This window comes from Panthera onca, chromosome A1 (assembly GCF_046562875.1).
Source record: "Panthera onca isolate mPanOnc1 chromosome A1, mPanOnc1 haplotype 2, whole genome shotgun sequence".
NCBI lineage: Eukaryota > Metazoa > Chordata > Mammalia > Carnivora > Felidae > Panthera > Panthera onca.
Genome location: NC_138339.1, coordinates 120,953,551 through 120,971,235, shown reverse-complemented (window position 1 = coordinate 120,971,235; position 17,685 = coordinate 120,953,551). Strand labels below are relative to the sequence as shown.

At 43.5% G+C, this 17,685-nt stretch overlaps 1 protein-coding gene, 1 long non-coding RNA gene and 1 other non-coding gene across 7 annotated transcripts in view; 1 reads left to right on the top strand and 2 right to left on the bottom strand.

Annotated features, from left to right (window-relative positions):
- Positions 1 to 17,685, bottom strand: part of FGF1 (fibroblast growth factor 1) — a 103,711-nt gene that overhangs the window by 26,275 nt on the left and 59,751 nt on the right. The window contains exon 1 of one of the 5 annotated variants that reach the window (XM_060635860.3): positions 16,876 to 17,000. The exons of 3 other annotated variants lie outside the window; for them this stretch is intronic. The gene's annotated coding sequence lies outside the window, so the exon portion shown is untranslated. Of the gene's footprint in view, positions 1 to 8,463; positions 8,670 to 16,875; positions 17,001 to 17,685 lie in introns of those variants that run through there. One more of the 5 variants, XM_060635859.3, reaches the window with a different exon arrangement.
- LOC132681423 (uncharacterized) overlaps positions 1 to 17,685 on the top strand; it is a 339,118-nt gene that overhangs the window by 273,285 nt on the left and 48,148 nt on the right. The gene's annotated exons all lie outside the window — the stretch shown is intronic.
- Positions 6,806 to 6,930, bottom strand: LOC132682606 (small nucleolar RNA SNORA36 family). The gene has a single exon (XR_009611778.1). It is a non-coding gene; the product is annotated as a small nucleolar RNA SNORA36 family (small nucleolar RNA).

Here is a 17,685-nt window from a genome sequence, read left to right as displayed (position 1 = left end):
GAGCTATCAGCACAGAGCGTGACGTGGGGCTTGAACCCACAGACGGTGAGATCATGACATGAAGTCGGCCACTTAACTGACTGAGCCACCCAGGCGCCCAGGGTTTTTTTAAATTTTTAACCCCTGTCACTGCTTAAGTAATGCAGAATACCCATGAAAGGGAATATTTTACAAATATTCTACCAAATGTGTAATGCTACCAAAGGTAGATGTATAGGCATCTGTCAAGATGATGATTGGATAAGTGTCCTCTGACCAAGCGTATGTAAAATAGGTCTCACCTTTGGTTCCAAATAGGCTCTAAGTTCTTGCTCCCTGTCTCCATCAGTGGCATCACCCAGAAGCATTAACTCTTAGAGTTGTTAATCTTACATTTTATTTTATTGAGTCACATATGCATGTTAAATGTTAAGAGTAACCACTAAAAAGGGGCACCTGGGTGGCTCTTTCAGTTTAGCATCTGACTCTTGATCTTAGCTTAGGTCATGATCTCACGGTTCATGAGTTTGAGCCCCACCCATGTTGGGCTCCGTGCTGACAGCATGGAGTCTGCTTGGTATTCTCTCTCTCTCCCTCTCTCTCCAGCCCTCCCCCACTCATGCTCTCTCCCTCTCTCTCTTTCACTCTCTTTCTCTCCCTATCAAAATAAATAAATAAACTTTTAAAAAATTACAGGCACCTGGGTAGCTCAGTTGGTTAGGCATCTGACTCCGGCTCAGGTCATGATCTCGTGGTCTGTGAGTTCAAACACTGTGTCGGCCTCTGTGCTGACAGCTCAGAGCCTGGAGACTGCTTTGGATTCTATGTTGCTCACTATCTCTCTGCTCCTCCCCTGTTTCTCTCTTTGTTCTCTCTCTCTCTCAAAAATAAATAATAGCCATTAAATTTTTTTAATAAAAAAAAAGATTGACCACTAAAAGAAAAGAAATAGAATGCAGTGATTCCAACCAGCAATTGGTGAGAATAGGGGAAATGAGGTGAAAAAAATCTGTACTTATCCAAAATAATCTAGAAAAAGAATAGAAAATCAAAAATAGTACTCAAAATTAGGTGGCAGAAATAAATCCAAATATATTTATATTCACAATAAATGTAAGTGGACTAAATTTACTAGCTACTGGATTTTTTTTATGTTTATTTACTTATTTTGAGAGAGAGAAAGAGAGAGAGAGAGAGAGAGCAAGCATCAGCTGGGAAGGAACAGAGAGAGAGAGAGGGAGAGAGAGAATCCTAAGCAGGCTCCATGCTGTCAGTGCAGAGCCTGATGTGGGGCTCGGTCTCACAAACCATGAGATCATGACCTGAGCCAAAATCAAGAGTCAGACGCTTTAACCAACTGAGCTACCCAGGCACCTTGCTACTGGATTTAAAAAAATTTCACCTATGCTCTGATTATAAAAGACATGTTTAAAATGTAAGGGCAGAAAGGTTAAAATCAAAAGGATGAAAAATAGATACCAGATCAATCTTAACAAAAATTAAAAGTTGGTATGGCTATATTAATATCATAGAAACTAGGTCTAAGGCAAAAAGAGTGATCAAGGATAAAAGGGATCACTGCATAATGATAAGTAGAATAATTAAACAGAAAGATATAAAAACAAAAAGATATAAAAAAAGATATAAAAAAAAGATATAGTTAATGACATAGCCTCATAGCCTCAAACTATATGAAACAAAAATTCACAAAAATATAAAGAACTTGGCAAATCCACCACGATGGTGGGAGATTTTAATACCTTTCTGTCATAAATGATAAAGCAAACTGACAAAAAATATTAATAAAGTTGCAGATCAAAACGCACAATTAACAAGTTTAATTGAGTGAACATATCAGGGAACCCTGCATCCAACAGTTAGTGAACACTATTCTTCTCAAGGATGCATAGAACATTTTTGTAAACCGACGGTGTACCAGGTCATAAAGCAAGACTCAACACAAGTAGAAGAATCCATTTTGTTCAGACTATTCTGTGGGGAGAGTAGAAATCACTCCTATGCGTCCCATTAGTGACAAAACCCTTTCAACTGTACCTTTTTAATGTCTCTTAAAGTCATCCTCTATTCTCCATCCTCACTATGGCTGCTCACCACAGATGGAACACCTTGTCTCACCTGGGCTGCTAAGGCAGGCAAACGGCATCTGTCTTCTTCACCTCTGCAACCTTCCAACCCACTTTTGATTCCACTACTAATATCCTTTCGAAGGCATGAGTCTAATCATCATTCTCCTGCTGAAGATCTTTGCGTCACTGGGTTCTCTGCTGCCATCAGGATAAAACCCAGACTCTACCGTGACCTGTGAGGCATTCATCATCAGGTCCCTGCCTAACTCTGTTGCCTTATCTCTTATTGGCCTGTTCTTCTTGTAACTCCCCCGCCCCCCCCCCCCCAACACACACACACTCTCACATTCACCGACCAGCGTTCTCTCTCCCTTACTCCCTCCACCTTCTACCATGGCCTGACTAGGTCATACTCACCCTTCAAAAATTCATCTCAGATATTTCTCTTTCAGAAAGTTGATTTGGATACATCCCCCAGCCCTAACCTCCCTTTTCTTCTGCCATACCACACACACCAGTTTATGTTTGAGTTGATTTCCTAATGCTCCCACAGCAGCATTTCTTTTACCCTATGGAAGCACTGGGTATAATTCCCGCGTATGTTTCCCACCTATATCATTCACTGGTTTCCCATTGCTCTCAGAATAAAGACTAAGGCCTTATCCGTATCTCTTTGTAATGTATATAATGTTGAGTCACTATGTTGTACACTTGAAACTAACATAATATTGTGTGTCAATTACATTTCAATTACAAACAAAATAAAATAAATAAAAGTTAACATTTACTTAAAAAAAAAATTCTACCTTCAGGGCTCTGAGGACTAGCCCTGGCTTCCTCCCCTGCCTCCTTTTCCACCATGTTCTCTACCCAAACTGGCCTTCCATTTGCTTGAAACCATTGTGTCCCTTTTCGCCCTATGATCTTTGCCTACATTGCTCCCTCTCTCTAGAGCGCTCTTTCTTTCTTTCCCTCTACCCTCCTTGCCTGGTTAACTCCTACGTTTTGTTCAAGCCTTAGTTCAGTTGCCAATTCCGCAAGGAAGACTTTCCTGACTTTCCTTAACTGGGTCAGGTTCCTCCAGTTCTCAAAGGACCGTTTAACATTTCCTCAGAGCTCTTACTTCATTTTTTAATTACACATTCATTCTTGTGATTATTTAATTAATGTCTCCCTTTATGACTGGACTGTCAGCTCCACAATAGTACAAACCAATCTGTCTTGCTTACCATGGTCTCTCAGTGCCTGGCAGAATGCCTGGCATCTAATGGGCCCTTGATAAATATTTGTTGAATGAGTGAATGAATATAATGTAACTAAGGTTACCTGACTGTCTCCTTCATTAGTCTCTGCAGCTCTGGAACAAAAGCTGTGCCTGTTTTTTCTAGGCCTTGCACTTAGCAAATGCCTCCACATAATCATTGTTCTCTGCATGTTTGTTGATTGAATCCCAGGCCAGTTCCTTCTTGGGAGCCTCTAGTGGAAACATGCTATCATGGGACCTAATTAGTAGGTGAGGTCTTTCAGGTATTAACAGAGAGGCTAAACCAAGAACCTAAATGGATTTTAAGTGGGTTCAAACTAGGCTGCTTGGTTAAAGCAGACCCAGGGGAGCCAGGGTGGGTCAGTCGGTTAAGCGTCCGAATCCTGACTTTGGCTCAGGTCATGATCTCACAGTTGTGAAATCTGTGCTCGCAGTGCCGCTGGGGCTGCTTTGGATTCCCCCTCTCCTCTCTGTCTGCCCCTCCCCCACGCCCTCTCTCTCTCAAAATAAATGAACTTTTTTTTTTTAATTAAAGGAAAAAAACCAGACCCAGCCTTTTTTCCATCTTGTAGAAAATACTTCCTTACTTCTTTGAAGGCAATATCATGGACTTGAAGGATCTCAAGAAAAGATCAGACCGTTTAGTCTCAAGTCTGAACTTTCTATCTAACCACAAAAAAAACTTGTAGGGCCTTAAAAGAATTCTAGGTTTTATTGTTTTTGCCTGGGAGTGCCAGGTTGGCAGGAACTCACTTCACACTCTCTGGTGAAGGAAAAATTGCCTGAAGAAAGAGACAGAGTGTTCTTCTGTCTTTCCCTGTCCTCCACCCGCAGTGATCTATACCAGGTCTGGGGAGGGAATCCAGCCATGGCTGACTGGCGGGACTAGCATCTCGGTGTGCTTCTCCCAGGCCAGTTCTGTTCCATGAGCTGAAATCTCATCTTCCAGAACTGGCAGCAAACTCTGGACATGGCCATGGGGTGGGCTTGATAGTGTCGTTCAGGAGATGGTTCCTACAGATTTGTGAAAGCCAATTTTTGAATATTCAAAATCTTCCTTCCTTCCTTCCTTCCTTCCTTCCTCCCTTCCTTTTCTCTGATAGCGGGTTTACCAGCATGCTGCTAGACTCAGGTTTCAGTCCTGGGTGGACACTCACTAGCAAACTCATTCAGTTTCACAGGACCTCAGTTTTCTCATCTGCAGAATAGGACCCCATAACAATAGCTACAACACAGTTGCTGTAAGCGTTAAGTGATCAGGCACATAAAGCGCTAAGCCCAGCACTTGAAAACTTGTAAGCATTCATAGATGTTGCTTGATTATCATTCTCCATGTATCTTGTTGTCTTTTGCTAATCACCTGTGCTATTGATTGAGGATTGGACAAACTTGGTTCTTAACATTTAGTAATATTTTAGCAATATTTAAAACATATTATTTTCTAAGTACCATTACCCCTGATGTGCAAGTGATGCCCTCTTATTTACTCAGCAGCTGAATATGATGTGCTAGTGACCATCCTCAGTGTGTTTCACAGGTTTGTGTGTTACCGTCCAGGATGACAGAGAACCTGTGGATTCAGTAGTCTCTCTCTCCTCTTCTTTAATTTAGACTCTTTCTAATCCTAAAGAATCCCCAAGTTACTGAGAATAAACTGTCCCCTGGCTTCCAGAATCAAATATTCTTTGAGGGAGATCAAGATGTTATACTCTAGATGCCAACCACTTGTACTCAGCACCTGCCACGGGCAGACTGTTGGGGAAATTTAAGAAAGAAAATAAGGAGAAAGAAAAGGAAATGAAAAGAAGGACCTCAAATCCCTAATCTACATTCTGAAATGCAACATGCTCTGAAAACTAGACATTCTTTCGTAACTCAGATTGTGGCAAAACCTGACCCAGACTGTCCTGAGACTGCTTAAAGTCTTTATTTATCACCTATGTGTTCATATGTGTGTGATCTGGTGCAGAATCGCCAATGTGTTTGATTATAGGGGACTGCTCCAGACCCCACAGAAGTTCTTCCTTAATATACAATAAATGCAACCAATTGTCTTTCTAAAATCCCCCAAATCCTGGGTTCAGAAATTTGTCTAGCTTTTCAGATAAGGGATTCCGGGCCTGCAGTAGAAATCACAGTGTCTGTCATATGGAGGTTAGAGTCTGCCCATACCAGATCAATCAAGCCGAGCTTCCAATAAGAGGGGCATAGATGCTTGGACCACGGATAGCTGGCCGGAAGTGCAGCCTGTAAAGCCAGTCCAGCTGTATCACCCAACAGCTCAATCCCAGTCTTAGCCCCCACACTCCTTTATGAGGAGCAAAAGATATAAGCAGATACACACACTTTCCCAATGATCTCCAATATCCATTATTTGTTCCCTGGGTTCTGGATCTTTAATTCTCTGCAGTGTGGCTTCTCTGCCCCTAAAACGCTGACTCCCATAGAGCATCATTCCGTTGGAGGTCAGGAATTATTTTAATGCTTAGACAAAACACCCTGTAAGAGGAACCACAGAGCACTCCCTGGCATCGCGACATGCTCTGATGCCCCAGTTGTGCCCGAACTTTAATGGTACACCCTGGCCCAGAGCATCCTGCAGGCTCGCGGCCATCCTGAAGACCAGCACATGTCTTAAATGGAAGTATCCTTCCTACAGACTGATGCTTTAAAGGCCTGGGCTTCCAGCCAAATGCAGAGCAATTCTGCAGGGGCTCCGCCAGCCCTGGTCCCTTCCTCTAGCCTTCCCTTACTGATGTGCCTCCAAAAATCTTTTGAAAATGTTGTGCAAGTTACAATCTCCAGAACCAGCCCACGAGGACATTCCTTTCTCAAAGACAGCAGACCTTCCAACTCACAGGACGATGGTTTGTTTGCTAGGTCTTTTTTCTTCCCTCCTGAGCTACAAAATTTGGCTTCTCCAAGCTTAGTCTTTTGAAGTAAGTGTTTGTTATCTCTTTGGAAATGCTGGGGGCTTTCCCTACCATATGTTTCCCAACAGTCTGTTCTGAACATACCCATAAATAATCAAATAAATCCATAAATAATAAAATAGTGACTTTTTCTTGAACATTTACTATGTACCAGATCCTGTCCTAAGTGCTTTACAAACATTATTAAAAAAAATTTTTTTAATGTTTATTTATTTTTGAGAGAGAGAGAGAGAGAGAGAGAGAGAGAGAGAGAGACAGCATGAGTGGGAGAGGGGCAGGGAGAGGGAGACACAGAATCAGAAATAGGCTCCAGACTCTGAGCTGTCAGCACAGAGCCCAATGCGGGGCTTGAACTCATGAACTGTGAGATCATGACCTGAGCCGAAGTCGGATGCTTAACCAGCTGAGCCACCCAGGTGCCCCACATACATTATTTTAATTAATCCTCAGAGTTCTGTGAGATAGGCATTTTCTTTCTTTCTTTCTTTCTTTCTTTCTCTCTCTCTCTTCTCTCTCTCTCTCTCTCTCTCTCTCTTTCTTTCTTTTGTAGGCTGGGAGATCAATGAATAGAGTGATATCTCCCATGTAATCGTCTTCCGTAGCCTGATCATGTCCCAAGATTTAATTAAATGAACAGGGAGGCTTGCCCTGAACTGAACTCAAGGCATTGCTTTTTTTATCCCCAGTTTGCAACTAAGGACACCAAGGCTTGGAGAGTTTAAACAGTTCGTTTAAGGTCATACAGATAAATCAATGTTAGAGCTGCAATCGGAAGGTAGGGTTTTCTGACTGCAGCGTCCATGATTGTAACTGCCACAGAAATATGGGAAACAGAAAAAATGCCTTTGGTTGAGTGATCCTTAGCTTCTCTATTCTGTTTATTCTCCAGTCCCCTAGCCCGCATAAGTCAGGTAGCCCCATCGACAGATACTTGTGTCTTGAGTGGAGTCTTTGCAAGTTCCTCCCGTGACACAGAACTGTCCCCTTTGAAAGCACTATAATGGCCTCACCAGCACTTTCTGATTGGCCCAGTGGCAGTCAAGTCACTCTTAGCTTTTATCACAGTAGAATCACTTGCCATTGCTTTTAAAGGACTGGGGTGAGCCCAGAGCCCACTCTGGGAACCCATTCGATAGTCCTACTTCAGACTGGGCTGGAAAGGCCATGGAAAAGGGAAGTTCTCATAGACCTGGGCTTTGGTTTCTGCTGTGTTATTAACTATTTGCATGACTGAGCAAGTCATTTAATCTTTCTGATCCTCAGCTGCCTCTTCTGTAAACTGAAGCTATTAAGAATACTGATTTCAGGGCGCCTGGGTGGCTCAGTCGGCGTCTGACTTCAGCTCAGGTCATGATCTCACAGTCCGTGAGTTCGAGCCCCACATTGGGCTCTGTGCTGACAGCTCAGAGCCTGGAGCCTGCTTCTGATTCTGTGTCCCCCTCTCTCTCTGCCCTCCCCCAGTCACACTCTGTCTCTCTCAAAAATGAATAAATGTTAAAAAAAATTAAAAAAAATACTGATCTCCTCATGGTGCCATGACAAAGGAATAGAGAAAGGCAGGCCTGGGAAGGGTCTCACATACAGTGAATGCCTAGGAAATAGAAGGTGTTGTTATGGTTGTTAATTAGAGCCTGTGTTAAAAAATTTTTTTTAATGTTTATTTATTTTTGGGGGGGGGGGGGGGGGGAAGAGAATCCGAAGCAGGTTCCAGACTCTGAGCTGTCAGCACAGAGCCTGATGCAGGGCTTGAACTCACGAACTGTGAGATCATGACCTGAGCCGAAGTTGGACACTCAACCAACTGAGCCACCCAGGCACCCCAGTAGGAGCCTATGTTTTAATGCATGGATTATTTGCATTTTTATGGTACTTGGAGTTTCACAAAGCATTTTATGTGGGTAAGCAGGCATCTCTAGGTGCCTATGGTGTAGATAATATAAGAGGTATTTTATAATCATTTTGTATTTTTTATTCCTCCTGTTACATGAGATAGGTGAACACTTTGTCTTTTTCTCTAGCCAAGAGAAGTGTGACACAGAGAGGCTGAACAGCATATCAAAGCAAATCTGTGGCTTAGCCAAGAGCAAAACCCTGAGTCCCAAGACATCACTTTATTATGTCACGCCTCTGTTGGGCAGCCTCATTTCAAGGGCCCCATGTTCATTGAAAACACTGAAAAGTAAAAAAAGACAAAACTCACATTTCTGCCAGACAGATGATATCCAGGCGTTTCTGGAAGAATGATTAGCAATCCCGGCGTGAGGTTTTGTGTTGAAGGTGCTTGGATACGAAGGAGGAATGTAAAACCCCACGGAGCTCGTTTCACATGTCACAGTCTATTCTGGATCTTGAAAGTGGGCCTCGGAGGCCCCAGCTGTGCCCCAAGAGAGCTGCATTCCTGTGGAGGCTTCCAGCACCATGCAGGAGGCAGGGGGTGGGGAGCAGGGCCCAGGATTTGCAAAGGGACCCAGTGGGTGTCTCAGCCAAAGAGCAGGAAGCAAATAATAAGCTACCCCAGCGCCAGCCTTCCAGGGCTTAGTTTTTGCAGAGCCTACATTAGGACAGTATAAACCTTGTTTTCTTTTGCATTATTTCTTTTTAAGGACTTTGGCTATTTTTAGAGGTTCCTTCTACTTGCCAACTCTCTTTGAACCCACACAAAAAGTCCAAAAGGGACCATTCTCCCGTCTCCCCAGTTTGCCCTGTTTCAGCATGCCCAATGCTCTCATGGTCCTGTGACTGTGTCATTGGCATTCTCCACACAGGCCTGCACACACCCCAGCTGTTGGCAGGAGCCAGGTGGGTTTTATGGGAAGGAGTTGGAGCAAGAGAATATGAGCAAAGGCTCTGGGCAAGGACTGGTGTCTGATAAGGGATGAAAGAGCTTGGAAGTGTGTTGGAATCTCGTATCCAAGAAGGTAAACTCAGAGATAAATCTGCGCCCGGTATCTAGCATCTCCAGGAAGGTGCACACTGTGCGTCCCACTCATAGGTAGGTACCGGGAAGCTCGACAGTGTGCTCGTCTGTCAAACATGGCCTCTCACGGGAGTCTGCTTTCATTCTGGCAGGTAGTTCAAAGCATGGTTTGCTTTCATCCCTGCAACTCCTCATGGCTTCTCTTCTTGTTTATTTCTTTTTTCTACATAACCTTTCCAAGCCATTTATACCCCGCACTATCCACTGCTCCTCTCTCATGCTTTAGAGATCAAAGTGCTACTCTTTTGGGTGGGGTTGTTTGAAAAATGAAGAATTTCTACACTATTGGCCTTTGAGAGTAGATTAGGCAACAGGAGGTAAGAAGAAATGTCAGACGGACTTCTCCTTACTTCTCTAGGCTGCCATCTTTTTGTACGTAATTTCTGCTGGCTTTCAAAGGTCCTGCATTCCTTGGTTCCTCCTTGGTGTTGTCAGGTTCAAGGGGCTCCTCTGGAATTCCATAAATCTAGACATTTAGATGGGTGTGGGGCAGACAGGAGGCAGAACATTTTCCAACGTTCCCCAATATTGTGTTCTTTTTTTTTAATGTTTATTTTTGACAGGGGGGCAGGGGCAGAAAGAGGGGGACAGAGGATCTGAAGCAGGTTCTGTGCTGACAGCAGCAAGCCCGATCATGGGTTTGAACTCACAAACCACAAGGTCATAACCTGAGCTGATGTCAGATGCTTAACTGACTAAGCCACCCATGTGGCCCGCCAATATTGTATTCTTGACCCCTCAGTGGTGAGAGTACCTTTCTCAGCGATATGTTTGTATAGAAAATAAGTCAGTGGTATTGTTTTTCCAAAACTGTCCTCCGTAGGAGTAAGTCATTAGGTTGTAAAGTTTCACACTCTATAGTGGGAGTTTGGTTAATTTGATTTGCAAAACTTCTTAACACTGCATTTTCAGCAACATAAGTATTATGTGAAGCAGGGTTTCTGCCTCCGTGTGCCTAAATGTGTCTGGCCCACCCTGTGTAGGGTAGCTCCCTGCACTCCTCTATGTATGAGTCCTGTATAACACTTATGATAATTTATGACTTTATGTATGTGTTTGTTTACTAGTTATTGACTGTCTCATGCCAACCCCCTTCCCAAACACACACACACACACACACACACACACACACACACACACGGTGGACTATGAATCTAATGAGGACCCGTAATCAGGTTTGTTTTGCTCACATATGTTAGTTCCTAGATCTGTGCCTGGTATGTTATAATTTTGCTCAGTGAATATTTGGGAATGGATGAAGTCAAGAAATATTTTCTTAGTTGGGGCGCCTGGGTGGCTCAGTCGGTTGAGCTTCTGACTTCGGCTCAGGTCACGATCTCAGGGTCTGTGAGTTCGGGCTCTGCGTCAGGCTCTGTGCTGACAGCTCAGAGCCTGGAGCCTGCTTCAGATTCTGTGTGTGTCTCTCTCTCTGCCCCTCCCCCGCTCATGCTCTGTCTCTCTGTCAAAAATAAATAAACGTTAAAAAAAAAAAAAAGAGGGGCGCCTGGGTGGCTTGGTCGGTTAAGCGTCCGACTTCCGCTCAGGTCATGATCTCACGGTCCGTGAGTTCAAGCCCCGCGTCGGGCTCTGCGCTGACAGCTCAGAGCCTGGAGCCTGTTTCAGATTCTGTGTCTCCCTCTCTCTCTGCTCCCCCTCTGTTCATGCTCTGTCTCTCTGTCTCAAAAATAAATAAACGTTAAAAAAAATTTTTTTTAAATAAAAAAAAAAAGAAAGAAATATTTTCTTAGAAAAGCTGTTCGGTTTAAAAAACCTAACTTATCCAAAATAATCCCTATGGAGAAAGGTGATATTTAAGTGTAGTTCCCTTTTTTGTGCAGGTCTGTTTAAGTGTGGTGTTTTGTGTTTGTCAGAAAATAGTGTTTGCCCAAGGAGCTGGGATCACTGTGATCCATATAGGACTCATAAGGAATAGAATAAGGCCTGTCCCTTCCTTTTCTCTCATTTTCCCTTCCATCTATACATCTTTGTTTCTTCCTGGATTTACTAAATGCTAATCAAATATATACCAGTCATGGTAGGGGAGGGATGATACTATACCTGCCTCACAGGATTGGTGTGAGTATAAAATGAGATCATTGTGTTTCCCGGCTTCTGGCAAAGTACCTGACATATTAAGAGCCTGATAAATGTTAGCCATTAACAGTATCAGAAGTATTGATGGAGCAACTATTATGTACTTTCTGTCTCGGAGTCTCCAGAATCAGGACAAAGAATAGCATCTGTACCACCAGGGGGCTTGTGATGATCTATGTCCTCCATTTTCTTTGCATAGTATTTATTTTAAGAGCCGAGGATTACATGGTCGCCCCCTGGTTTACAGGTGGGGAAGGTCAGCTAGCCAGAATAACAGCGAGGATATGAACAAAATATCAAAATTTTAAATACCACCAGGATCAGTATTACAAGGTTTTTCCTTTTGCCCCAGGCTCCTTCTGTGGCTTGGCACAGCACCGTTGTGGATCCTGTCTTTTTAAAAGAAATTTGATTTCTTGTTCATCAAGGACTGTTTTGCCCTAAATTTGATTTTCTAAAAAAATGCTGCACTAAATGGGTGACTGGCTTAGAGGAGCATGCGACTCTTGATCTCGGGGTCATGAGTTTGAGACCTACATTGGATGTAGAGATGACTTAAACAAACAAACAAACTTAAAAAAAATATTGCACTAAAATATTATTTATCTTGGCTTCTGAGTAAACTTGCTTTGTGCCCAAAGCAAGTACCTCCCTTGCCTCGCCTTAGTCCCAGGCTTGTGTGTTGGTCAACTTTCTCAACTCTTATGTTGAAGTTAAAGGCTGTCAAATTTATGTACTTAGTACCTACTGTCAACGCCCAGTCCAGTCCACTGTCGCAACTTCTGAAATAGTCTCCTCTTTTGTTCTCAGCATGCCCCCCCCCATCATCTTTATACATAGAGTCAGAAGGATCCTTGAAAACCTACCTCACCCCCTGCTTGCAACCTTCCATAGCTTTTCATTTCCAAGTAAAATCTGAATCCTTCCCGTGGCCTGCAAGACCCTGTATGGTCTGGCCTGACCTCCCACCACTCCTTCCCTTTGCCCACTATGCTCTAGCCAGTCCTCCAGTCCTGTCTGCCCTTGGATCCTTGAGTCCAGGGTGGTCTCTTCTACCTGCCTGCCTTCATGCAGATTGTTTGCTTTCTGGCCCTTTCTCCTGGCTGGCTCCTGCTAACTCTTCAGATGGCAGCCAAAGCCACCTCCTCAAGGGTCTTTCCTGACCTCCCCATCTAAGTTCTGTTCCCCCCAGCCTCCATTATTCTCTTTTGTATGTCCTCTTCTTTTCTTCCCAATGCTTCCCACCATTTGTAATTAAGTATATATCTACCCAGACATTGCTGGCCTGTCTGATGCCTTCTCCCACCGGTAGACGGAAAGCTCTTGGAAGGCAGAAGCCATGTTTATTCACCATCTTTTCCACAGCCCCTCAACAGTGCCTGGCACAGAACAGTTGCTCGATTATTTGTTGAATAAAAGGGAATGAGTGAATAAACCAATCTTCAGTTTCCAAAATCTTGACCTGAGGACTCTGCTGCACGCGAAGGGACTTTCATGTCCCATTCTGCTCTTTGTTGTCATGAACTTTGCTCTTCTAGAGCAAGTGTTTTTCCCCTAGATTATTTTTATTGGAAAAAGTGAAGCAAATATAGAGATAATTATTGATTGCCACTCATCAGGTCTCTGCTACCTATCACCAACATCCTCCTGGGAACCTGCTGCAGGATTCCTGGGAACCACAGGAAATAAGTCCGTTAACCACTTGAAATGCTTTTATAAAAATAGACCGGAATTGACCTTCTTCCTGTGGAAGGGCCTCTTTCCTCTGGGCAAACATTGCAAAGAAATGTTATCTGCTCTTAGAAACCTCCCACGTCAGTCATCCTCCCAACAGGATTTATCTGGACTTGGAATCCTGTTCTGAAATCGTCTCCCTACTGCCTGGGTCATTACCTGAGCAAATTGCTCATTTGTTATGTCCGTGCTGTTGTTTTTATATTAAAATGACAAGATTGAAGTCGAGGCCTGGGGGACCTATGGGGATATCCCAGTGCACACTGATATCCTGGAGGCCTTTCACCCTCACAGAGGTTAGCACCACTTTCCTTGGACTTCAGTACAGGTGTGCTAGCCTCAGCATTTTGATCGTTATCCCCTTACCACATCCCTTATTTTTGAATTTGATTTAAATTACTGACATGTGGTTTTCCTTAAATTTTAATTTCCTTATTTAAAGGAAGCTTTATCCCTCCAGTGTAACTGCAGAAGCATCCCATACACAGAAGGCAGTCCTCAAGATAAATACAGTGCAAGGGCGGCTGTGGTTGACTTCTGCTCAGATGCTGTCTCCTGCCCACCCACCTCTTTTGCTTACAAAGAGAGAAAAGCAATTGAAAACCTAATTGCAAGAAACCAAAGCTGTCTCCTTGACTACAATCAAAATGACTGAAGGAAACTTCAAAGAGGGCTCCCTTTCTCTCTGCAGTGTTATGGAAAGATATCTTCATATCACTCAGAACTTCTGTATCAACAGGGGCACATGCCCCTACTTTGGGAAACAAAGGGTTAATAGGGTGTGTTGCTTTACTGTTCTAGCAATTCAGCAAATAAGCAGAGGATGTCAGTCCCCTCAGAAGCTCTCAAATATAAAAGAGGGAGACAAAAAAAGATATTACAGATAAACATCAATAAAAATTTTTTAAGATTGTTCCTGATCCTATCAGGTGAAGAGAACTTCTGTGAACATGTCAATTCATAGAGTTATAAACCTTTTACAAAGCAGCTTATATATAGGAATATTTGAGATTTTCTGAAACAAAAAGACAGCTTTCTGCTTTGTTAGGTTTCTACGTTGTTTGCCTGATTTGTATTTTGCTGCTAACTTTATTTCTTATTTCTTATTAACTATATTTCTTTCTTATTTCTGCTTACTTTGAGTTTACCTTGCCCTTTTATTTATTTATTTTCATGCAGAATCTTGGGTCATTAATATTACTTAGACCTTCAAAATTTTTTTTTAATATGAGCAGTTAAAGGTGAAAGTTTCCCTCTAATAATTGTTTTAGTTGCCTTCCCAAATTTCCATATACCAGTGCTCTATATATAGTTAAGTTTAAACTACTCTATAATTTCTCCTTTGATTTTTTTTTTTTTTGGGTGGATTAGTTCAAAGTGTGTTGTTTAATTGAAAATATTTGCAGGGGCGCCTGGGTGGCGCAGTCGGTTAAGCCTCCGACTTCAGCCAGGTCACGATCTCGCGGTCCGTGAGTTCGAGCCCCGCGTCAGGCTCTGGGCCGATGGCTCAGAGCCTGGAGCCTGTTTCAGATTCTGTGTCTCCCTCTCTCTCTGCCCCTCCCCCGTTCATGCTCTGTCTCTCTCTGTCCCAAAAATAAAAAAAAAAAAAAAAAAAGAAAGAAAATATTTGCAGTTTTCCAGGGCACCTGGGTGGCTCAGTGGGTTAAGCATCTCTTGATTTCAGCTCAGGGCATGATCTCACAGTTCGTGAGTTCGAGTCCTGTATCAGGCTCCGTGCACTGACACTGCAGAGCCTGCTTGGGATTCTCTCTCTCTCCTTCTGTCTGCCCCTGCCCCGCTTGTGCTCCTGCTCTCTCTCTCTCTCTCTCTCTCTCTCTGTCTCTCCAAATAAATAAATTAAAAAAAAAATATTTGCAGTTTTCCTAGATATGTTATGGTTATTGATATCTAAGTGAATTACATTGTGATCAGATAACTTATTCCATATGATTTCAATTCTATTAAATTGATTCAGGAGTGGTTTGAAGAATCACATGATTCCTCTTTGTAAAATTTGTATACATAGATTGTTTTATAATCTGCTTATTTATAACCAGGCTGTACTAAATACATTAGGATTTTTTTCCTCATCAATAAACATAAATCTACATCTCCATTTTTTTTCTAAATTTTTAAATATTTATTTTTGAGACAGAGGCAGAGTGCAAGTGGGGGAGGGGCAGAGAGGGAGACACAGAATCTGAAACAGGCTCCGGGCTCTGAGCTGTCAGCACAGAGCCCGATGCGGGGCTCGAACCCACGAACTGTGAGATCGTGACCTGAGCCGAAGTCGGACGCTTAACTGAGCCACCCCAGCGCCCCTACATCTCCATTTGTAATGGCTACATAGGATTATAGGATTCCGTTATGTAGACATGAAAACTCTAATCCTCTCTCGTTTGTCACCATTATAAACAAAGTCGCTGTTACTTCCCTGGGGAGGATTTGTGGAAGTGGAATTACTGGGGAAAGCACATGCATTTTGATAAGGTTTTTACTCAAAATATTCAGAAAGTTTCTACCTGCTACAGGTTTAAGTTCCGTTTTCACCCCTTGACTTACATGTACATCCTTTCTGATTTAGATGTCTGATCTTTGAAGCAGAGGAGAAATTGATTTGAAAGTTTCAGACCTGCTGACTTTGGTTTCAAAGTCACCTCATAAAATGGGAGCCTTGCTGCCTTTGCCTAAAGTTGCTCTGAGGATGCACATTACCCTTCATAGGATTTCACTGCAGGCGTTTCTGGACACGTGACTCAGCCCCAGGATTGCTTTTCCAGTGTGGGCTTGGGCACTTGCCAGAGTCCAGTGGGCCTAGACTAAGGGGTAACAGAATGCCCCGAGGCAGCACTGGAGCTGTCTTCTGACTGACACTTGGGCCACTTTACTCCCTTGCTGCACCACCCTTATTCTCAGCTCCAACAAACCAGTCCTGACCTCTGTCCCAAGCTCACCTCCTCTACAAATCCCCAGGCATCGATGACTCCATTCAATCCAGCAACTCCCAGACCTCTGGTAAAATCACCTGTACATGCTTTATGTCTGTCCCTTTAATCCACTGTAGATTTGTAAATTCACAGTAAGTTCTTGCAAGGGCGACCTCGTCTCCCACTTATTAAATGTGGGGCCTGGCACGGAGCACAGTGTATTGAAGGCAGTCAGTAAACATTTACTGAAATAAGAACCTGGTTTGTTTCCCAGGCGGAGGTGAGGCTTGGCACAGCCAAATACAAATGGCAGACAACTGAGAACTCTTGCTCACGTAAGCACGCCAAATGGTGTCTGTCCTCGTGTTTAAAAGAAGAGACAGCCAAGATACTAGTTAAGAGCTCGCCGTGATTCAGACCAATGGATATGCTCTCTGACTCATCCCTGTATAGATGTGTGACTACAGGCGAGTTGCTAATGCTCTCTGAATCTGTTTCCTCGCGTGAACAGTACCTGCTCATAGTGTTGTAAAGATCAAATTCGATAGGAGCACGTGAAGTGAAATGTGCACAGTATCTAGCGTGTGACAAGCTCTCCATGAACGGTATTATTAATGTCTTTGATATTTTGGGTCTTCACAGAAGACCCAGCCTCCCTCCCGGGTTTGGGCTGTGGAGCTTCCTGCTTGCCTCTTCTTTTGTGAGCCGTGGGGGACGCACCATGAAGGCTGCTTGGCTTTCTCAAAAGCACGCTCACTCCACCCTTCCGCAGAGGGAGATGGTTGCCCTGGTAAGAGGACTTTGCTTTCCTTTCAGGACTCCTGAAATCCAGATAACAAAGCTTCTGACCAGTTAATAATCAAAACAGGAGAAGACTCACCAGGGGTCCACAGGTTGATTGCTCATTGTTTCTTAAGGCTGTATATTTTGCACTAACACTTCTGATTTTCTTAGGCCGGTTCCATTCATTGGAAGCATCGGGAAGACAAGGGCTGGGCATCTTAAAGGAAACTTACACTGTAACACTTAAGACCAGAGACTGCAGTCAGGGAGACCTGGGCCCTGATGTGGGTCTGCACTTATTTGCTGGGTGGCTTTAGGCAAGTAAGTCATCCACTCCCCTGGGCTTTGAGTTTTCTCATCCCTTGAATGGAGATAATAATAATACCTCATAGGGTGGTCTGGAGGATTAATGAGATAATGCGTGTAAAACACCTAGCAGGTACTAAGGTGTCCATGAATGTGAGTTACTGTCATCATCATGTTTGAACGCTGGCATCACCTTTCTGTTGGACCTAGTTCAAGTCCTTGCCTGTGGGGTCAGCTCAGCAGCTTAAATGAATACCATGAATAGAATATGTGCCCTACCCGCCTTCTGCCAGAAGGTGAAATCAGAAATCTTTGTCATTCTGCAGATCCTAACTATAGTTTGTGGTGTTTTACTTTGAACAAGCTTTTTAGTCCCTGACTCTGGGGACCTCAGGAGCACATGTGAGTTTTTTACTTAAGCTATACCTTATGTCACCAGGCATAGGGCATAACTCTGCCTTTGCCTCCTGAGCTTTGTTCCTGAGTGGGTCCCCCCTGCGTGGGGATCATGGGAGTACCCCTCCTCCAGGGGTCTGTACTCACTGGGCCTGAGTTGGGGCTGGCACCTGTAAGCTCAACACGTCTCCCCAGGAGAATCTGA